Source organism: Triticum aestivum, chromosome 2A (genome assembly GCF_018294505.1).
Source record: "Triticum aestivum cultivar Chinese Spring chromosome 2A, IWGSC CS RefSeq v2.1, whole genome shotgun sequence".
In the NCBI taxonomy this organism is placed as follows: Eukaryota; Viridiplantae; Streptophyta; class Magnoliopsida; order Poales; family Poaceae; genus Triticum; species Triticum aestivum.
This window is the reverse complement of record NC_057797.1, coordinates 36,902,794-36,922,882: the sequence shown is the minus strand read 5'-3', so window position 1 is coordinate 36,922,882 and position 20,089 is coordinate 36,902,794.

Here is a 20,089-nt window from a genome sequence, read left to right as displayed (position 1 = left end):
ATGGGCCTAATTCGGATGGGCCGTCTCGTTGTCTGCGCCTGAGGCATGCATGCATGGGAATGGCGGCGACGTGGGTTTGCATGTGCGGGTGGCGGACGTGAACTTTATCTATCCGAAATATGTTATGATTTCTACCCGAAAACAAGCTCGCGTGCAACGCGCTCCCGTGCGACGCACGCCTCTCGCGTGATACGGGATTCCAATGCGACTGCGTGCCAAGTTTTATAGATGGAAACTTCTTTAGACACAATGCCATCTCAAAAACAACTCAGAAACAACTGTATGATTGATCATAAAACACATGCATTGTTGTTCAAAGAACTGTCTCATGAATAAATTGTACCATAATTGCGAACATAGTGTGAAACAGAAAACAAAATGTTTGTTTGCAACTAAATAATCCTGGTTTGAAGCTTAAACTGGTTGAAAAACAATTGAGCCTACTCCATATTGTCTTCTGCACTGCCAAAATCCAGTGACCTCTTGCGTTGCGTCGTTGGAGATTGCGTCGGGCTTGGCGACGACCCATGTGCTTCAATCTTTTTCTCTTTAACATCAATGTAACCATACAACTTAAGTTGTTCTTGGTCTTTCTCTGCCAACTCTCTAGCAAGACCCTCCATTTCTTGGATTCTCACTTCTTGTAGAAAACCATAGGAATTGTATTAGGAAGAACTCAAAAAAGACGTAGCCATAAACTAGATGCATGTAACATGTAAAATTTGAACCTCGGAATCAATGTCATCCTCGGGAAAACAACCCGTAGTTCTATTGTACACAATGTACAGGTGACATGTCTTGCTGCCATTCAGATCAAAAAGCATTTTTTGTACATCATCTGGTCCTGCAATCAAGAACATTCCTTCTGGCAGCTTCCACGCAGACCCGGGTAAGAAGTAGTACAGTTCTGCTCCCAGTTTGCAACCAAAAGTATCTCTCATTTCACTCATAATGAGATCGTAGGTCACTTTGGCGGGTTCAAAAATTCTGATTTCTGCCGGGTGTTCATCAAAGTATGCTCTCGGGACATGTGACATCTCATCATCCCTACTAACAAAAAATTCCATGACCAGCACCTAGTATCTCACATCAGAGTTAATACATTCAATGAGTAAAGGGGCAAACATAATTTTTTATGTGCATAGCAACATTGCGGCGTTGTTACCTGCTTTTGTGGAATGTATCCTTCATGTGGAGTGACTGGGGATTGTGCCATCTCAAACCTTCTCACCTTGTTATGTGGAATGTATCCTTCATGTGGTGTGACTGGGGACTCTGCCATCACAGGTTTCTTATCCTGCGTATGAAACGTCGATAGTGGGTTTACACACAAGTTTTGAAAGGTCATACCATATCTTGGGTATGCATCGTTGCGAGGTACTTACAAGGGGAGAATTGTCGATATGTTGTTGGGGTGGACTGATGTGGCATTGAATGGGTGGCTCTATCGCAATGTCTCGAGTGAATGGCGAATGTGCCGTCTCATGATGCTTAGCCTACATACAATTGCCGACATAAGGTTGCCACAAATTGAAGATGTTTATCATAGAATACGTAGGTCCTTAATATATAGAATCGGTGCGAGATACTTACAGGGGGGGAATAATTGAAGACATGTTATCGGAGTGGCCGTGAGATCGCACGGTCTTCTAACATATGTCCTTCCAAGCGGACCTTCTCCAGCATGGCCTTATAATCCATGTCCGACCGCTCATGTAGCGGCTTACTGTCCATATCCGCACGTGCCTGCAACACATAGGCATCCATCCTGACTCGCTCTGTCTGTATAATACTGTCCACAAGCTTCCGGTCCTTCTGCAATGTTTGATGCATTTCCTTGTAGCCTAAGACAAACTTTTTTTCCATGTACTCACAGTCCCTCTTATACTTTTCTTCAATCTCAAGATGCATCTTCGCCATCTTACGAGAAAACTCCTCACGCTCCTCCTTTATCACCCTGTCCACGTATGAACGTTCTTTTTTCAGTTTCTTATCTACCTCAGCGCGATCCTTTTGCACCTTCAAGTCGATCTCCCGACGCGCTTCATGCAAAGACTTGTCGTACTCCGCACGGTTGTTATGCGCCTCTGAGACCATGGTCCCTACAACAACACATATACCCATAGTATGAAAATTGTATCCACACCCTCATCCAACTAATTCGAAACAATACGACCGTGAAAAAATATTCATAATCAGTTCGTATGATCAACCAGTACAAACTATCAATCAAAAAGCTCTTGCATGACATCCAGTACTCGAATCACACCAGAACTACTCAACTATGGCAAAAGCTGGATTTTCTAATCTCTTCGGAAATTACTTGTTGGTCGAATCAATGGAAAAAATAATCAGCACTGCAATGGAAGATGAGAGAAGCCGTGGAGGAGACCTTTTTAATCTGGCGTCGGCGTGGTCGCTTGAGAAGCGATGGCGCGTCCCGGCGATGGCTATGTGAGGAGAAACAAGGTAGATGGGGGTGGTTAGGATAGGGTAGATATGCGATAGAATGGGAAGGTATATATCCGTGATTGTAGGGTTAATTAGTTATTTTGATGTAATGCGCTTCGATGCAAGTTTTTTTAACGAGCGCGATCTTTTCGGGGCTTCGAAAACATGTGCACTGACCGCGGGTCGAACCACATATCACACAAGCCCGAGCCATCGCCGTGCCCGTGCCAACCCGCCGCCCACCATTCTAACTTATTGTTCTCTAAAAAAGGAAGAGCAATAAATTCAATCCAAGAATTTCCAGATATAATTGTCAACCCATTTTCGTTCGTAATTACGAGATATGTTTGGCGCAATTAGTGGCTAACTGGGTTCTTTTTTTTAGGAATATTGGCAACTTGGTTTGATACATGCCAAACGTTACGTTCAGATTAGTTGCATTATTTCGTTCATTTTTTACCAAAAAAATCTATACAAAGTGTTAATTGGACAATGTGAACAATGTGGCACGAAGGTTGTCGGCCCAGCCACTGGATGGAACGGATGGTACATGTACACGCAAGTACGATCTCTGACACGCACATTTCGGGTCCCTGTACATGTACATGTAAACCAACCCAACATTGATCCGGTTCAGTGGATGCATGCATGCTTTATGTGGCACGAAGTATGTCGCCCGAGCCAGTCGACAGACCAGATCGATGCTACAGGAGGGACTCCATTGTAGACCAACGCTCCATCAATGTCCGGTGTGTGTGCTACGTCCACCGTAAGACAAACATAGTTCCGTCAACCCTAAAACCCTTAAACCCTAAACCCTGATAACCCTAAACGCCCCTCCCACTAAACCATAAAAACATTCAAATTTTTGCCCCACATGGAAACCATTATGCATGCATTCTCTATGTGGTCATGGGATGCCATGAAAGATTTTTGGGATTATACACGGAAGTACGATCTCTGACACGCGCATTTTCGGCCTAGCATGTCAACACCCCGAAAGCACTAGCTGGGTTCCTCACCTGTATGAAACCAACCAAACATCGATCCGGTCCAGTGGATGGATGCATGCTCTATGTGGCACGAAGTTTGTCGGCCGAGCCAGGTAATGGACCGGATCGATAGTACCGGAGGGAATTCATTGTAGACCAACGCTCCATCAATGTCCGGTGTGTGTGCTACATCCACCGTAAGACAAACATAGTTCCGTCAACCCTAAAACCCTTAAACCCTAAACCCTGATAACCCTACCCCCCCACTAAACCGTAAAAACATTCAAATTTTTGCCCCACATGGAAACCATTATGCATGCATTCTCTATGGGGTCATGGGATGCCATGAAAAAAGTTTGGGATTATACATGCAAGTACGATCTCTGACACGCGCATTTCCGGCCTAGCATGTCAACACCCCAAAAGCACTAGCTGCTTTCCTCACCTGTATGAAACCAACCCAACATTGATCCGGTCCAGTGGATGGATGCATGCTCTATGTGGCACAAAGTTTGTCGGCCGAGCCATTCAACGGATCAGATCGATGCTACCGGAGGGAATCCATTGTAGACCAACGCTCCACCAATGTCCGATGTGTGTGCTACGTCCACCGTAAGACAAACATAGTTCCGTCAACCCTAAAACCCTTAAACCCTAAACCCTGATAACCCTAAACCGCCCCCCCACTAAACTGTAAAAACATTCAAATTTTTGCCCAACATGGAAACCATTATGCATTCATTCTCTATGTGGTCATGGGATGCCATTAAGAAAGTTTGGGATCATTAGTACATATACATGCAAGTACGTTCTCTGACACGCGCATTTCCGGGCTTGCATGTAAACACTCAACCCTAAACCCTGATAACCCTAACCCCTGATAACCCTAAACCCCTGATAACCCTAAACCCCTAAACCCCTAAACCCTAATAACCCTAAACCCCTAAACCCTAAACCCCGTAAACCCCACACCGAGTTCACAAGATTTTCTTATTTCTTTATATCATTTATCCAAATCTCACATAACTCACGGGGCCCACCCCTTCCTAAATCCCGCGATTACAGCTCCGCATTCTAACCACCCGGGCCGTCCGCACCTCCCACGACCGCTGCAAGATCAGGTTGGAGACGCCGGTCGCCCACGGAATACAGGAGTCGGCGGCCACCACTCGCCGCCCACCGCCAACGTGATCTGAGGGCTCGGACGTCAGTGTTCTTCTCGCCGCCTCCTCCTCACGTGAACGCGCCGTTTTTCCTTTGCACCGTCGACCGCGCTATACCGGCACTTATAGTTTCCGACGCACTAACCGCCGCCATCTACTCGGTGGCACCATCTCCGAGATAAGGTATTAGCTGATCGTAACTCTTTTTAATTGTTGTCCGCCGATGCTTTAGTTGTTGAACCCTCATAGGTTTTGCACCCAAATAGGTTCTGTGCTTAAACCCATAAGTGGATCATATGTTAAATGACCCAGTTAATTTTGTTAAAATTAATTCTTTGCTAATTTTGTTATACATTTTCCAATTTTGTTCAGATTAATTGAGCCTAATTTTATCATTGCATACGAGGCAGCAATGTCAGTTTCAGATACGAACCTTAATAATGGAGAAAAGCCCATCTCCGAAATTACCAATGCGGTAAGTAATTTACTGTTTGTGTACAATCGTTTCATACACATAATTCATGTGTACTCAGTAATATTTAATGGCATGTAACAGGAACTCGCCGAAAAGCATGGTCATATGAAGTTAGTATGCTCACAGACAAGGTTCGGAAAACCATGAAACTGTTGTCACAAGACCACAAAAAGTACATCATATCAGAAACCAGTCTTGGAGGTCTAACCCAGATGCATGAAGTGACTCTACGGCGCATAATGTTGGTTAGACTAGCCAAGAGCATAGATATGGACACGCAATCCATTACCATCGGTAAAACGCCAATTCCTATAACAAAAGAGGACGTGCAAGGTATATTTGGCATTCCGATAGAAGGGGAGGATATAGAGCCACATCTGGAAATGCAAACCGACACAGAATTGTTTACCTCCTATGCAAACAATGGGCAAATTTTGATTTCTGGCCTTGAAACGGCGATTCAAGCTTCCAAAGACCCAGACGGCGATTTCCTGAGGCGGTTCATTCTGTACGCAATTGGTACTGTTCTAGCACCAACAACACAATATCGTGTGGACTCGAAATTTCTCAACCTTGTTACAGATCTTGAAAACGTTCGGAAATTTAACTGGGGATGTTTCACACTTAATCACTTCTTCAAGTCCGTTCACAAGTTTAGAAATCGAGATCACATAAATCTACAAGGAAATCTAATTCTGCTCCAGGTTAGTGATAGATCACTACTTAATGTCCTTTAATTATTGTTCTGTTGCATATCTGTATGGTGATGAACTAATTTATTGTGTAGTATTGGTACTGGGAGCACGTGCGTAGTGGCCGATTAATGTATGCTTCTAGACCCCCTCCATTGATCGCACGATGGGACGAAATGATGGCTACTTTAAGAAGCGATGCTTACGAGAAAGGAGGTCTTCATAACGGGCTGGTACCTATCTACAATTGAACTTTCTATATCCGATTTTTTATTTGGTACTAATGGTTCATTATATTTTAAAAAAATAGGCTGTCATGGAAATTTTTGCTCCTCAACGACCGTCCAAGAATTCTAATAATTTTCCAAGAAAAAAAGATGAACATGTGCATCAACATGATTCGTATCGAGCACCATCACAAGGACATCAATTTAGTAGCCAGCAAGTATGTACTCCAAAGACTATTTGTTTTTGCAATATCACAAATAGGTGTCATGGAACCTCATTCATTTAGCTATTGTTATCAACGGGGTTTTATTTTGTTTACACAGATTGAAATGGTAGTTGAAGTCATGAATGCACGCATTGCTGATCATGAAAAGAAGGTATGCAGGAAGTTAATGGAAATTGAGCACAGATTTGATGTCAAATACCAGACTCTAGGTGAAGACTTGATCGACATGAAGACTAAAACTGGCACTAATCCTAGGTTGTCGAAGGTCGAGGACGAAATTAAAGACTTAAGGAGGGAACTCCATGTATGTCATACTGTGCATTTTGTATTTTTTATGAATATGTTCCTTCATGTTCATTATTGTTTGCATTGTTACATGACTTAAAATACGAATTTACAAGGAACCGACAATCAGTGTCACAGAAAGGAGGCGTGCAGGTGATCAAAATTGGCCCAACACGTTAATATCTAAAAGTAACAAACTAATGATGAACTACCTTTGTTCATTGTAGGATCAAGTCAATGTGTGCAATTCATCCCTGACAGGAACTCCTAGGGCTAGCCAATTCACGACAGGGACTTCGAGTACACCAAGTGCAAGACATGTGACGGAAAACAATGAGGAACCACAATTAACTCCGATGAAGCCTGTCTTTGGTAATGATTACATGTTCACGGATGAGGACATAGAGACAGCCGTTTACATCCGCGGAACATATGACCCTGTTGAAATAGCTAGAATCGGAGACATTTCCCTCACAACAGAAAATCTGAAGCGAAATTTGGACGACAAATACATTTATGGTGATGTAAGTCCATTATACTCTATTCTACATCATTACTGCAACAACTGTCTTATTATTGTATGATTGAAAATTTGGCAGGTTATTATGGCATATGCTCGCATTAGCCAAATTGAGAATGATACTACCTCAATCATATCCCCTCAAGAAACCGAAAAGCTGTTACAAATGAAGGGGGTGGTTCCTGTTGGACGTGCAGCCTCATGGTTAGCTCGTGTAGCAGGAAAATTTGTAGGGCGCCGAAAGGTACACGTTTTCCACACTTTCATAGTTTACGTACACACTATACACGACAAATTTCGGTTGTCAACCCAACCCAAATTTTACTGCAGGTGCATGTCCCACTCAATGTACACCAAAACCATTGGATGCTAATGATGTTTAATTTTGACAAAAAAGAAATTCAGACTCTGAACTCCATGAATTATCATTGCGACAAGACCAAGGAAGATTCTCTTGTAAGTACTGTAACCCTATGTATAACTCGTCGTACCCTAGGTGGACTCGATTCAGTTCTGCATTGACGAAGCTGTCAAGAAAGGGTTGATATCACCAGCTAATAACATCAATTTTGCCAAATGGACCAAAAAACGCTATGAGAACATACCACAAAAGACCGATGGGTACGCATGGCCTCATAAATTATTATTTGCGTACACGAATAAGATTACTGATCTTTAACTAAACATCGCAGGACTTCCTGTGCGGTTTGGACACTGCAGTACATGTTGTCATGGAACGGGGATGAAATGACCGATATTTTGAACCAGGTAATTGAATGCCTAATTTAAATTTGTACTTTGTTTAGCTTGAAAGCTATGCTGACGTCAGTGTCGGTTATCCAATATAGGCAAGGATAGATATTTTCAGGTGGAAAATATGTACAGCCTTACTGCATTCAAATTGCAATGCGCTTCATCTCGAATCATATAAGTTCCCCATAACGGTTAGCGCTACATGAAGAATATATCATTTATTTCATAAGTCTCATGATTAGAACTAACGCATCACTCTCTCTTATACAGAAGGAGGTGTACGATGCCCAGCAAGCAGTTCTACCTGATGCTTCAGAAGAGGACGTACAATTAGTCAACAATCCCGATGGTTCCAACGAACCTGACACATCCAACTCCCAAAAGGATACCTGTGCACCCAACTCCCCCAAAAATGGTGCACCCAACTCCCCCAAAAGGAAGAGAGCACGTGGATGCCCGAGAAAGCTAGTCAATCCCGAGCAAGCAGCAAAAACAAAGAGTCTTAAAGAACTGAAACTTAAATTTGACAGCAAGACCATAGCCAACCAAGTGTCTTCGCTACCATCACGGTCACGCAGAGAGCATAAACCAGCACCAGCTTTATTGAGCCCATTCAAACACAAATAGGTAGCATCAATTGATCATCAATTGATACATGCTCATGCTCATGCTCTACTTCTAGCATCATTTGATACACGTTTTGTTCTTATCAGAAAGTGGAAATAGGTACTTTTAGCAATCATGAGCATCCTCTACTTATTGCAATATCTAATGCATTGATACATTCTCATGCTCATGCTCTACTTTTAGCATCATTTGATACACGTTTAGTTCTTATCAGAAAGTGGAAATAGGTACTTTTGGCAATCATGAGCATCCTCTACTTATTGCAATATCTAATGCATTGATACATGCTCATGCTCATGCTCTACTTTTAGCATCATTTGATACACGTTTAGTTCTTATCAGAAAGTGGAAATAGGTACTTTTGGCAATCATGAGCATCCTCTACTTATTGCAATATCTAATGCATCATCAGTACAAAGCTTGATTTGGCAATAGGTGGAATCGGCAATCATTTGCATACTTTAATTTTGTCAAAAATTAATGCATAGTTCAGTTGTAATTGCTCATAGATATGGCAGGAACATGCTGAGTTATACACTAAACATAGTCATGCCAAGCTATAACTACCATAGTCATATTATGAGAGTTCCTAGCATGCATCACCGTACGGCAGAATAACACAGCAACCATAACATAGACCACCGTACGATACTTGAGTTGCTAAGGCCTTGTACAATGCAAGGTGCTTAGGGGAGTTGCTTATAGAAATAAACCAGGCTTTTCTTAACCACGTGTGCTTATTTGTACAGGGTAGACGCATAACTAGGCGTCTCTCCTGTAGAAATAGGCACTGGTGCTTCAGAAATACCTTGTTTATTTTTCTAAGCACCACCCTAAGCATCTAGCATTGTACAAGGCTTAAACATGCATCACCAAAATAGTATTAACAACTAGGAACACTAAACCAGAGTAGCAGCAAACTCTTAACATAAACGGCAGATCAACCACCGCTCAGCATAGGTTCAGACACACCATAGGACATCAGTTTTAGACTCCAACAACAAACAAACATACATAACATAACAGGACACGGCGGTCCTGGGGCAGCAGCAGCACTCTAGCAGCACATCACTTCTCTCCCTTCTTCAATGCATGTTGTAGGGCTCATTGACTTTGACAATCTCGAGGAAGCGTGCGTAGGCAGCATGTTTAGCCAGAGTACTGGCTTTATGCTTCTTACCATGTCCATTGCCAGTGCTGAAGGCATGCTGGATCATGCCATCTATGCCACCACCGATCACCTTGCAACAGAAAGGGCACCCAATCTTGCCAAAGAAACGGTACTTGATCTTCCCAGCAATCAGATGCCTCAGGGTGTACCGGCTCTTGTTGTGCCTGCTGTCCATGTTGTAGTCCACGTCGTCGTCATCCTCCTGTGAATTAGTGAATTAGTACACATAGAAGAACTCAGCTAATCTATTATGGTACATTGACTTTAATTACAATGTTTTGAAAGTACACATGTGTAACATGGCAACTATCTATTTGCTAGAAACAAGGCGTATGTGCACATACATAATTGAGCCAAAGAAACTGACATGTATAAATATGGACAGTGGAATAGTTGTATTTATAGATTAGTGCACAAGTAGTACATAATTAACACATGAAAGACTTCATGAAGTGGCTTGGTTTAATGATATTTGATACTTGTTACAGGTGTAATTCTTATTGGAATCAGAAAAATGGCTTCATTATACTCCTCCATGTTCCACACAAGGGGGGTTTGTTCTATCTACTGGAATGAAGAAACCATTATTCTTTCTGACAGCGGCAATACTGCTTCTCCAACATTGTTAGACCCTGATAAGTTTCAGAAGGAAATTGGTAAAGGAGCTATGGGGTGTCTCACTGCTCATATTGATGAGAGATGTGGCTGTGATCATCTAGATAACATACTGTGGAAAATTGGCTAGATGAAATGTTTTGATTTTTTGGTATCCAGTGGATATGTACTGTCAGCCCATAATTATTAAGGGAGCGATCACTTCCTTTGCAAAATGGAAATCTGTATAGAATTTGCAAATGGATCATCTATGAACATGTGTGCAAACTAATCATATATGAACATGTGTGCAAATTAATTCATCTACATAAACTAAAATGAATCAGGAACTGCAGCATTTTGTCAGTATCCTTGGGAAGCCAATGGAGAATCCTGCCATATATCCATTGTTTAACCCACTTTTTTCATTAATGTATCCCTGCCATGAACATTTTCTTGTATTTGGGTTCATTACCCCACTTCTTTCATTAATGTATCTCTTGTGAAACTTATGCTCATCTAGTTAACAAGACAAACCCCAATGCCATGAAAAAAAACCAGAGTATCTGCTGGAATCAGAATGTGAATCAGATTTAAAAATCCACATCCAACATGAAGATCTATGCTAGATCCCTACAATCCTACATACGTAGAACTAGCACGCCCAAGTGAAATTGATGCTCATCTAGTTTACAAGAAAAACCCCAATGTCATGAAAAAAAACAGAGCAAAAAACAGAGTACTACCTCAGATAGCTCGTCGATGGCATCCTCGTCGAAGTCGCTGCCCTTCCTACTATCTAGGTCGAACTCCTTTATGGCATTCTCCTCCATGAGCTCTTCGATTTCGTCATGCACCTTGCGCTTATGCCTTCTCATATCCTCCTCCTCCAGATCTTCCCCGACCTTGTGCTCGCCGATGGGTGCCTCGACGGCTGCGTTGGCAGCGGGAGCAGGCACAACGGTCGCTGCACCGCCAGCTTCCGCCGCTACGGCGGACTCAGCCGCTGCACCCACGGCTACAGCCACGGCAGCAAACTATTGTGCTCCGATGGTTGCCTTCGGCTCGTCCGCCGCATCTTCACGCCCGCGCTTCATCGTCGGTCGAAGACAGGAGGAGGGAGGTGTAGGAAGGGAGGAGGGTGGTGAGGAAGGATGAGAGGGTGGTGAGGTGGTGAGGAAGGAAGAGAGGGTGGGGAGAGGACGAGGGTTTTCTACCCGATTTGGGGAAGAAATGCACTGCTCCTGCCTCTTGGAGTTACCGAGAGGCCGCGGGTGTCGATTTGACTTGACACACCCACCCGGCCGTCCCCATTCCACGTGGGGACGTGGCGGTCGTGCACGCGGTCGTGCACCTCCTGCGGTTTGCCATCAATTGCTATCGGTCTCACAAGTGGGTCCCTTTGTCATCCACACAACCGAGCCACCACATGTACCACATTTTTCTTTCTCCCCGTCTCGACCACTCCACATCTTTTTTTCTCCCCTTCTCGACCAGCGCCGCCGCCGTCGCCGCCATCTCTCGACGACCCCTCTCTTCGCTGCCGGTGCGCGGCCGCCGCCAACTCCGGCAAGTACGTGAGATCTCCCCTCTTCTTCCCTTCCCCAACCGCGTCTCCCTACGGAGGCGGATTTGAGCCGATTGGTTTGGACTGAAACTTATTTTTTGGATTGGATCTTGATTTGGTTTCTATGGTTTGAGACCAAATCAATCAATTAGTTTGAGCCGCCACTACCACCTACTACTGCTTCAAATCCAAGAGCCGCTTTTGCTGGCCGGAGCTCGTCGACTCTCTCGAGCTTTGACGCCATGTCCGATCTAGATTCATGACGTGCCCTCGCATATGGCTTTGTCCATGGTTTGAACCTTTGGATTCAATCCAAAAGTTGAAAACGGTTTGGACTGGGTTGGATGACGAGCATGCATAGTTCGGTTTGGTCTAGATTCTAAATGAAAATATCTGGATTGGTTTGGTTTTGATGTGTGTTGTGGATTGGACTAGTTTTAGTTTGGATGCCGAACTATTCCCAGGTTTAGATGAGACGGGCATTGCCATTGTCATTGGCATTGCTTTATTACGTAGATGATAGAAAATAGATTGATTGGCCATTGCCAGTATAGGTTATCACTATGATTTATTATATGTATGATCTTTGTATTGTACTATGTACAATTCAACTCAGAGTTCAACACGTTCTGTGTAGAATGGAGGAAGCACAATGTGGACGCTGCAACTCACGGTGCCGGACCAGCCTTTCTACTGCCACGCTGTTCAGCATCTACTTCCCGCCTTCTTTTGTTTTTGCAGTGGTAACAATTTATATGAACCTTCTGACAGTACATTCTTTTTGTTTTTTTGCTATTTCCACTAATGTATTATGTCTGTTATTTGTTTTTATCTTACATAGATCGTACCATGCAATGTGAGATTGGCATTCAATGAGCTCGTCGCAGACACCGTGACCTTCGATGTTCTTGGGGGGCCCATACACTATGCAGGTCGAGAAGGGGCGAAAGATAACCCAGATAGGAGGAGATGATTGGGATCGTTTCATCGCCCGCATGCGTCTTAGTGGGGGTGAATTGATCAGCTTCTCCTTCAGAAAAGATAGGCCCAGGATTTCTGTTATCTATCTAAATTTGATTCCGGATAGTGAGGATGAAGTTCATGAGGAGGAAGATGGTGCTGATTCAGATGATGACGATTCAGATGATGATGAGAACCCACTTGTTGAATACCTGTATGCCCAAGGACTCAGACTGGGCGACGAGGAAATCGCAACCTCTGGGACATGCTTCCGCTACGTGAAGACTACCTAGGGAAGCCATTCGTGACCCGCCTCACAAGGACGAATGTTAAACGGCATATCATGGTATGTTACTTAGTGTGGTAATTACATGATATACATGCTTAGTTAGTCTAGTAGTTCATATGATATGCATGTTGTAGTACTGTGATGAGAGGCCTAGTTTAGAATTCATTTAGTGAAGAATTTTATGACATGCATGTAGTGTAGTAATATGCGATGATATGCTTAGTGTACGCAGTAATCTAATGATATGCCTAATTATTGTAGTAATTTGATGCTTGGCGTATAGTGTACTGATGTGATGATATATATGCTCAGTGTTGAATCCAATGATATATGTGTCTTGAAGTGTATGCTTTGTTGATAATTGCATGTGACATGATCATATATCATGTCAACTGTTTTGCTATTTCCACTAATGTATATGATCATGTCAACTGTTTTCAGAAATTACCTAAGAGGTTACTTGATAGCTGTGGCATCGACCCGGACGAAGAAGGCATGGCTGCTGGACTACGCCTTACCAGAACGGGCTCCATCACCAGCTGTGCCTATGCAGTGGACACGGACGGTCGCGCTGTCTTGAGCAGGGCAGGGTGAAAGAAGTTCCTTCGTGCCAAGAATCTTCGGGTAGGACAGGCCATCCTACTCACTGTTGCGAACACCCGTCGCCATGACTTGAGGATGATGATCACCATCCACCTCATTTAGAACTGGGGTGGGCCATGTATCAATCTGAAATGAACTTGTTATGTTAGCTCTTGTTTGCGAGTACTTGTCGTGTATTACCGTACCTATATCTACTCATATCTAGGTACTATTGCTTGTGATGGATTGCAACTATTATTAACTGGTAACTAATGCTCTACTAGCTATGATTATTCCACTGTGTGATGTTTTATAGGCTGTAGTGTGACATGGTAACTGTTATATATGGTACAGGCTTGTCTCTAAGACCTTGTACAATGCAAGGTGCTTAGGGATGTGCTTCCACTGTGTGATGTTTTGTACGTGCCAGGTTGTAGTATGAAATGCTAACTGTTCTATATGGTAGTGGCTGGTCTCTAATTGGACCGACATGTTGAACTAGTATCAATGGTAGAGGCGTTTCGTTATGCGCCACATCCAACAGTTCACATAATTAATTATCCAAAGATTAAGGTATGAAACCCTCGGTCATACATAGCAACGTTTCGTTCCTAAAAATTAAGGTACTTCCACATTCAAACTAACTAATACTACAAATTCGAAGGAACTACTTAATACATTAACAGCACATAGGGAAGTAGCCCTGGTCCAATGGCTTGAGAAATGACGAACAAAAACTGAAAGAAGAAGGATCAGCCAGTAGCAGCACCATCAGCCTCCCAGCCTCACAACTTCAGCCAGCCTGGTGAACTCCAGGTTTTTTCCTGTAAAACACACATGTGATGTTGGAGGCAAGAAAATAAATATGCCAGGGGTTTTTTCATGGCATCTAATCGCAAGGAATGCTAGTACAAATGATGGAGAACAAAACATCCAACATGAGCAAATTCATAGGAGTTCTAGATCCATGGATACCATCAAGAAAAAATGCTCAGTTTTAATTCAGACACAAGACTAGGTGAAAACATGCATATTTCATATCAGCAACATTGATATGGCATCTTTGCAAGCTTGGGTCAGTGACTTGTCTTGTGTTTCATGGCATGACAATAATTTTAACAATAAATGGACATGAAATTGACCCAAACTCATGTACAAAGTTAGGCCATATGATGCATGGATTAATTCACACATAAATTACAAAATGCCAACTTTGTATAGAATTTGCAGTACTGAAATATTTCAGTGTGTACCGGTGTGTACTGAAACTGCAGTAGTGAAATAATTCAATGTGCATCGGTGTGTACTGAAATTGTAGTAACGAAATATTTCAGTGCTTACCGGTGTGTACCGAAATATTTCAGTGTCTACCACTACAACATTACAAATTTTGCCTACGGCAGTACCGAAATATTTCAATGCCTACCGGTGTGTATCGAAATATTTCAGTGTCCACCACTACAACATTACAAATTTTGCCTAGGGCAGTTCCGAAATATTTCAGTGCCTACCGGTGTGTACTGAAATATTTCAGTGTGTACCACTAGAACATTACTAATATTTCCTAGGGTTCATATGATGCCTAGGGTTCACATACATCATAATCCATCCTCCAAATCCATGTACTCAAATGTTCATGCAATTTATTGAGATTAAAATGCCATCTAGCATTCCCTCTCTGAGCTATTATGATCAGTATCACCACGATGTAAGCACAAGCAGTAGAAAGATGAGGAGTGGGGAAGCTTACTCTAAACATAGCTACCGCCGCCGTTCAGACGAGGAGAGCGGCGAGGGAAGCGTGGAGAACGACGGGGAAGCGAGGTCGCGACCATTGTCCTCCTCATCTTGCGCTTCGAAGTCTCCGGTGACTCGGTTGGAGGCTGCACAATCTGCAACGGTACCTCGTGCACGGTGGGTTCCTGATCCAGTGGATGCTCTACCCTGGATCTGAACGCCCACCACCTCCGCCTGGTCCACTCGCTGGACGAATTGGCCTGCTCCATCGCCCAGAGGAGGATCTTGATCTTCTGAATCGGTTGCGCGGGCTGGGGGAAAAGCTTTGCCCTCTCCTTCTTCGTCAAATTCTTGAGAGTGGCCATTGCCGTCCAGCTCATCTGCCTTGTGTTGTCAAACCAAGAACGGATCTCCCTCAACCTGGCCAACTTGACCCGGTCGCCGCCGACGATCTGCACGAAGTCGGTGTTCTCGCCGCCGACCATCAGCTCGATCTGCCGTGGAAGAAGGGGTCACTACAAGAAATATGTCAACTTATGACCTTCTGTCAGTGACCCTCGAAGAATTGGTCATAAATTTATGACCATTTTAGACCAATTGGTCAAAAGCTGTTCAGGGGGCTCCAAACCCTAAACCATTGCGACCATTTTGGTCAGAAAGGTCGTAATTTCCTTACACGAAATGGTCACAAAGCAAACAGTGTTAGTCTGCTGCCTTATTTCTAGTTGTTAATGACCAATATAGATGGTCATAGCCTTGTAGATTGTGGTGGGTTGTGATGACTAGGCGCCATCTCATCAGTTTTGCCTATGTGTCATGTCCATGTGATAGTTTTTGCCCTAGGTTGTGAAGCAACCTATATTTCTATCATTCCCAAAATTCCCATAAAAATCTCATAAATTCTTTGGGGCATATCTTCATCAAATATGTAAAAATCCTTCCTTGCCTAGTTCAAAACTAATTCAACAATATTCATTTTCCTATTCTGTTCACAACAACACTTTATGAAGGAAGTGCTATTTATATATTCTTGATTGCCCTCGGAATTTTTGGGCACTCTTTCCTATCCAAATCATTACCGCATGACAAAATTCAGCTCCATTTGCCTAGCAAATCTTCCTCGGCAAATTTTCAAAGTTTTTGTCCACCTAGAAGCATTGTGAAGGAAGTACCTTTTTTATATCTCTAAATGACATGAAATGTATACAGTTCCTTCATATGCCCAAATTATCACCCTCCTCCAAATTGCAGCTCAGTCAAATCATCTATGTGAGCCCAGGTTCAATTTATATTTTATGGCCAAATTGGCACGTTGCAAAGCAAGTGTTATATAGACCCCTCCTATTACCCTCAAACTTTTCGGGCACTCTTCCATACCCAAATCATTGCCACATGGTAATATTCAGCTCAATTTTCCTAGTAAATCTTTCTCGGGAAATTTCCAAAGTTTCTACCTCGAGAGAAGCTTTGTGAAGTAAGTACTAGCTAGGCTTACCCAAATGATCTGAAAATTTACCAGCGCATGACCATACCTAAGTAACTTACCTACACCAATTTTGAGCTCATTTCATTCATCCAATCTCTCTCACTACTTTTCCCAAGTTTCTGTCCATAGAAGAGTATTGTGAAGGAAGTACTACTTTGGCATGTCCAAATGGTATCAATTTTCTACAATGCTTTCCTATGCCAAAATAACCATCCTCCACAAAATTTCAGCTCACTCCATTCATTATTTTGAGCCCAGCTTCAGCATTCATATTTTTGTCCAGCGTGGTACTTTGCAAAGCAAGTACCACCTAGGATCCTCCTTTTGAGGTAAAAATTTGTGAAGACATTCTCCTTAGTAGATGATAATCCTCAGCCAAAACTCACGCCCATTGGCCATGTGCATTTCCCGTACCGCTAATCAAACACTTGGCTGCTAATTCATGTTTGAGCATCGATCGGTCTCCTCGTGAGAATCTTATGTTGTAATTTTCTTCCTAGCACCAACCTGGGGAGTTCCCAACCCACTAGACATGCCTAGGCCGCCCAGAACACATGGCAACATTATGGTCATGCGGTGACCACGCGACGGGCATGCGAGTTTGCGCGCTCTAGAGTTAGGGCCCTCGGCCACCGCCCAAACCTCGATGTATCGCCACCAAACCATGTATTTATGATTAAATAGGTCCTTATGTAACTAGAAATGATTTTTGGAAAAAAATAAATAGCAAACTATGAGGCAGCTGCAGTTCAAATTTGACCCGCTTCCACTTGAATCGGCGGAAATTTGTCTTTTTCACGAGAGGTGGATCAAATTTTTTTACACCCAACCATTTTGTCAATTGTGCATTAAATATGGCCTAGTGTTTTATAAAAATAATTTGGTCCAATTTTGCAACAATTATTTGGTAGTTCCTTCACAAAAAAACCTCCTTTCGGGCACTCGAAAAATGGAAAATGGTTTTTTCGTCCAACGAAAATGAAAACTTCCTTAGAGAACATTGTTTGCCATTCCAATATGCACTCTTGTGCACAATATGAGATCATTTGAACAAACTATGCCATGAATGTGGCCATAAGATTGATCATTTGGCTTGAAAGCCATTGATCTCCACACATGATAGCTCGTTTCTAAGAACACTTTTTTATAATAATTGTCGTATTACAAGTTTGTTATTTTTCCTAGGAACTTGGCCACATATGATGACACAATGCGAAGGTTTCCCAATTTTTTGATTTGTTTTGAATTTTTTATGCCCGTTTCAAAATACGGTCAAAACGGTGGGAATGACCGTTCCTAGCTAGTGGTTGAATCTTGGAATTTTGTTGGTGTTTCTCTAATTAAAAAGATACTTATGTACCTAGAAGTGATTTTTGGAAAAAATAAAGAGCAAACTATGAGGCAGCTGCAGTTCAAATTTGACCCGCTTCCACTTGAATCGACGGAAATTTGTCTTTTTCACGAGAGGTGGATCAAAACTTTTTGCACCCAACCATTTGTTCAATTGTGCATTAAATATGGCCTAGTATTTTAGAAAAATGATTTGGTCCAATTTTGCAACAATTATTTGGGAGGTCCTTAAAAAAACCTCCTTTTGGGCACTCGAAAAATGAAAAATGGTTTTTTCGTACAAAGAAAATGAAAACTTTCTTAGGCAAAATTGTTTGCCATTCCAATATGCACCCTTGTGCACAATATGATATCATTTGAACAAACTATGCCATGAATGTGGCCATAAGATTGATCATTTGGCTTGAAAGCCATTGATCTCCATACATGATAGCTCGTTTCTGAGAACACTTTTTTAAAATAATTGCCGTATTACAAGTTTGTTATTTTTCCTGGGAACTTGGCCACATATAATAACACAATGTGAAGGTTTCCCAATTTTTTGATTTTTTTTAAATATTTATGCCCGTTTCAAAATGCAGTCAAAACGGCGGGAATGACTGTTCCTAGCTAGTGGTTGAATCTTGGAATTTTGTTGGTGTTTCTCTGATTAAATAGATACTTATGTACCTAGAGATGATTTTTGGAAAAAATAAAGAGCAAACTACAAGGCAACTACAGTTCAAATTTGACCCACTTCCGGCTGAATCGGCGGAAATTTGTCTTTTTCACGAAAGGTGGATCAAATCTTTTTACACACAACCATTTGGTCAATTGTGAATTAAATATGTACTAGTATTTTATAAAATTGATTTGGTACAATTTTGCAACAAATATATGGTAGGTCCTTCACAAAAAATCTCATTTTGGGCACTCAAAAAATGGAAATTGTTTTTTCACGAGAGGTGGAGCAAAAGCTTTTGTCATGCAACTATTTGGTCAATTTTATATAAAATGTGGTCTACTATTTTAGAAAAAAAATGGAGTGGTGCTATTTTGGAACAAACATTTGGTAGGTTCTTCACAAAAAAATCATTTATGCACTCGGAAAATAGAAAAAGATTTTTTTGTGCAATAAAAATTAAAGCTCTATTTGGCAACATTGTTTGCCATTTCAAGATGCACACTAATGCAAATACGAGATTATTTTGACAAACTATGCCATTGTTATGTTTTAAAAAAAATCAAAGATTTGAGTCCAATTTTTTGAGATTCAAAAGCGAGACAACCGGCCAATGAGACGCGAGGAACCACCTTCACGCGGATCATCAAATTGGACGCAATATGAGCCGTCTATCGTGCATCCATCCAACGGTGGAGCCTCTCCCGAGTAACAAAAACCCTAACCCACCCACCCACCCTCCTCGATCCCCGCCGCCGCCACCCACCCACCCACCCACCCACTCCCGACCCACCCTCTCGGCCTCTCCCCCTCCCCTCGATCCCCTAGATCCGGTCGAGGCATGCCCCGCCGCCACCCCCACCCACCCGCCGCCGAGCCACCCTCGCGCTCGGTAGCGCCGCCCTCCTCCTTCTCTCTAGAGTCCATGGCCGGCACCGCAGCCTCGTCTCCATGGCTGCTCTGCAGCGCCTCCGATGACCGCGGCCGGAGCGCGACGGCGGCTCCGTTCCGAGCACTTGACGCCACACTCCGCTGCGGCTCCTTCACCGTCCGACGCTCCTCCGGGCTCTGCATCTCGCCGACTTCCCCCTTCGTCACGGCCTCTCGTCCACGCTAGAGACAGTCACATCCTCGATGGTTGCTGCTGGACTCTACCCCCCCAAGTTGCCCGGACGCCTCCCCAACTCTCCCTCGTCCCCGACAAGGCCGCGATGGCGGACCAGCACGGGTAGGTGCCCCTCGTCCCCGCTTGTTTTTCCCCTCCGATCTGATCGATCCGC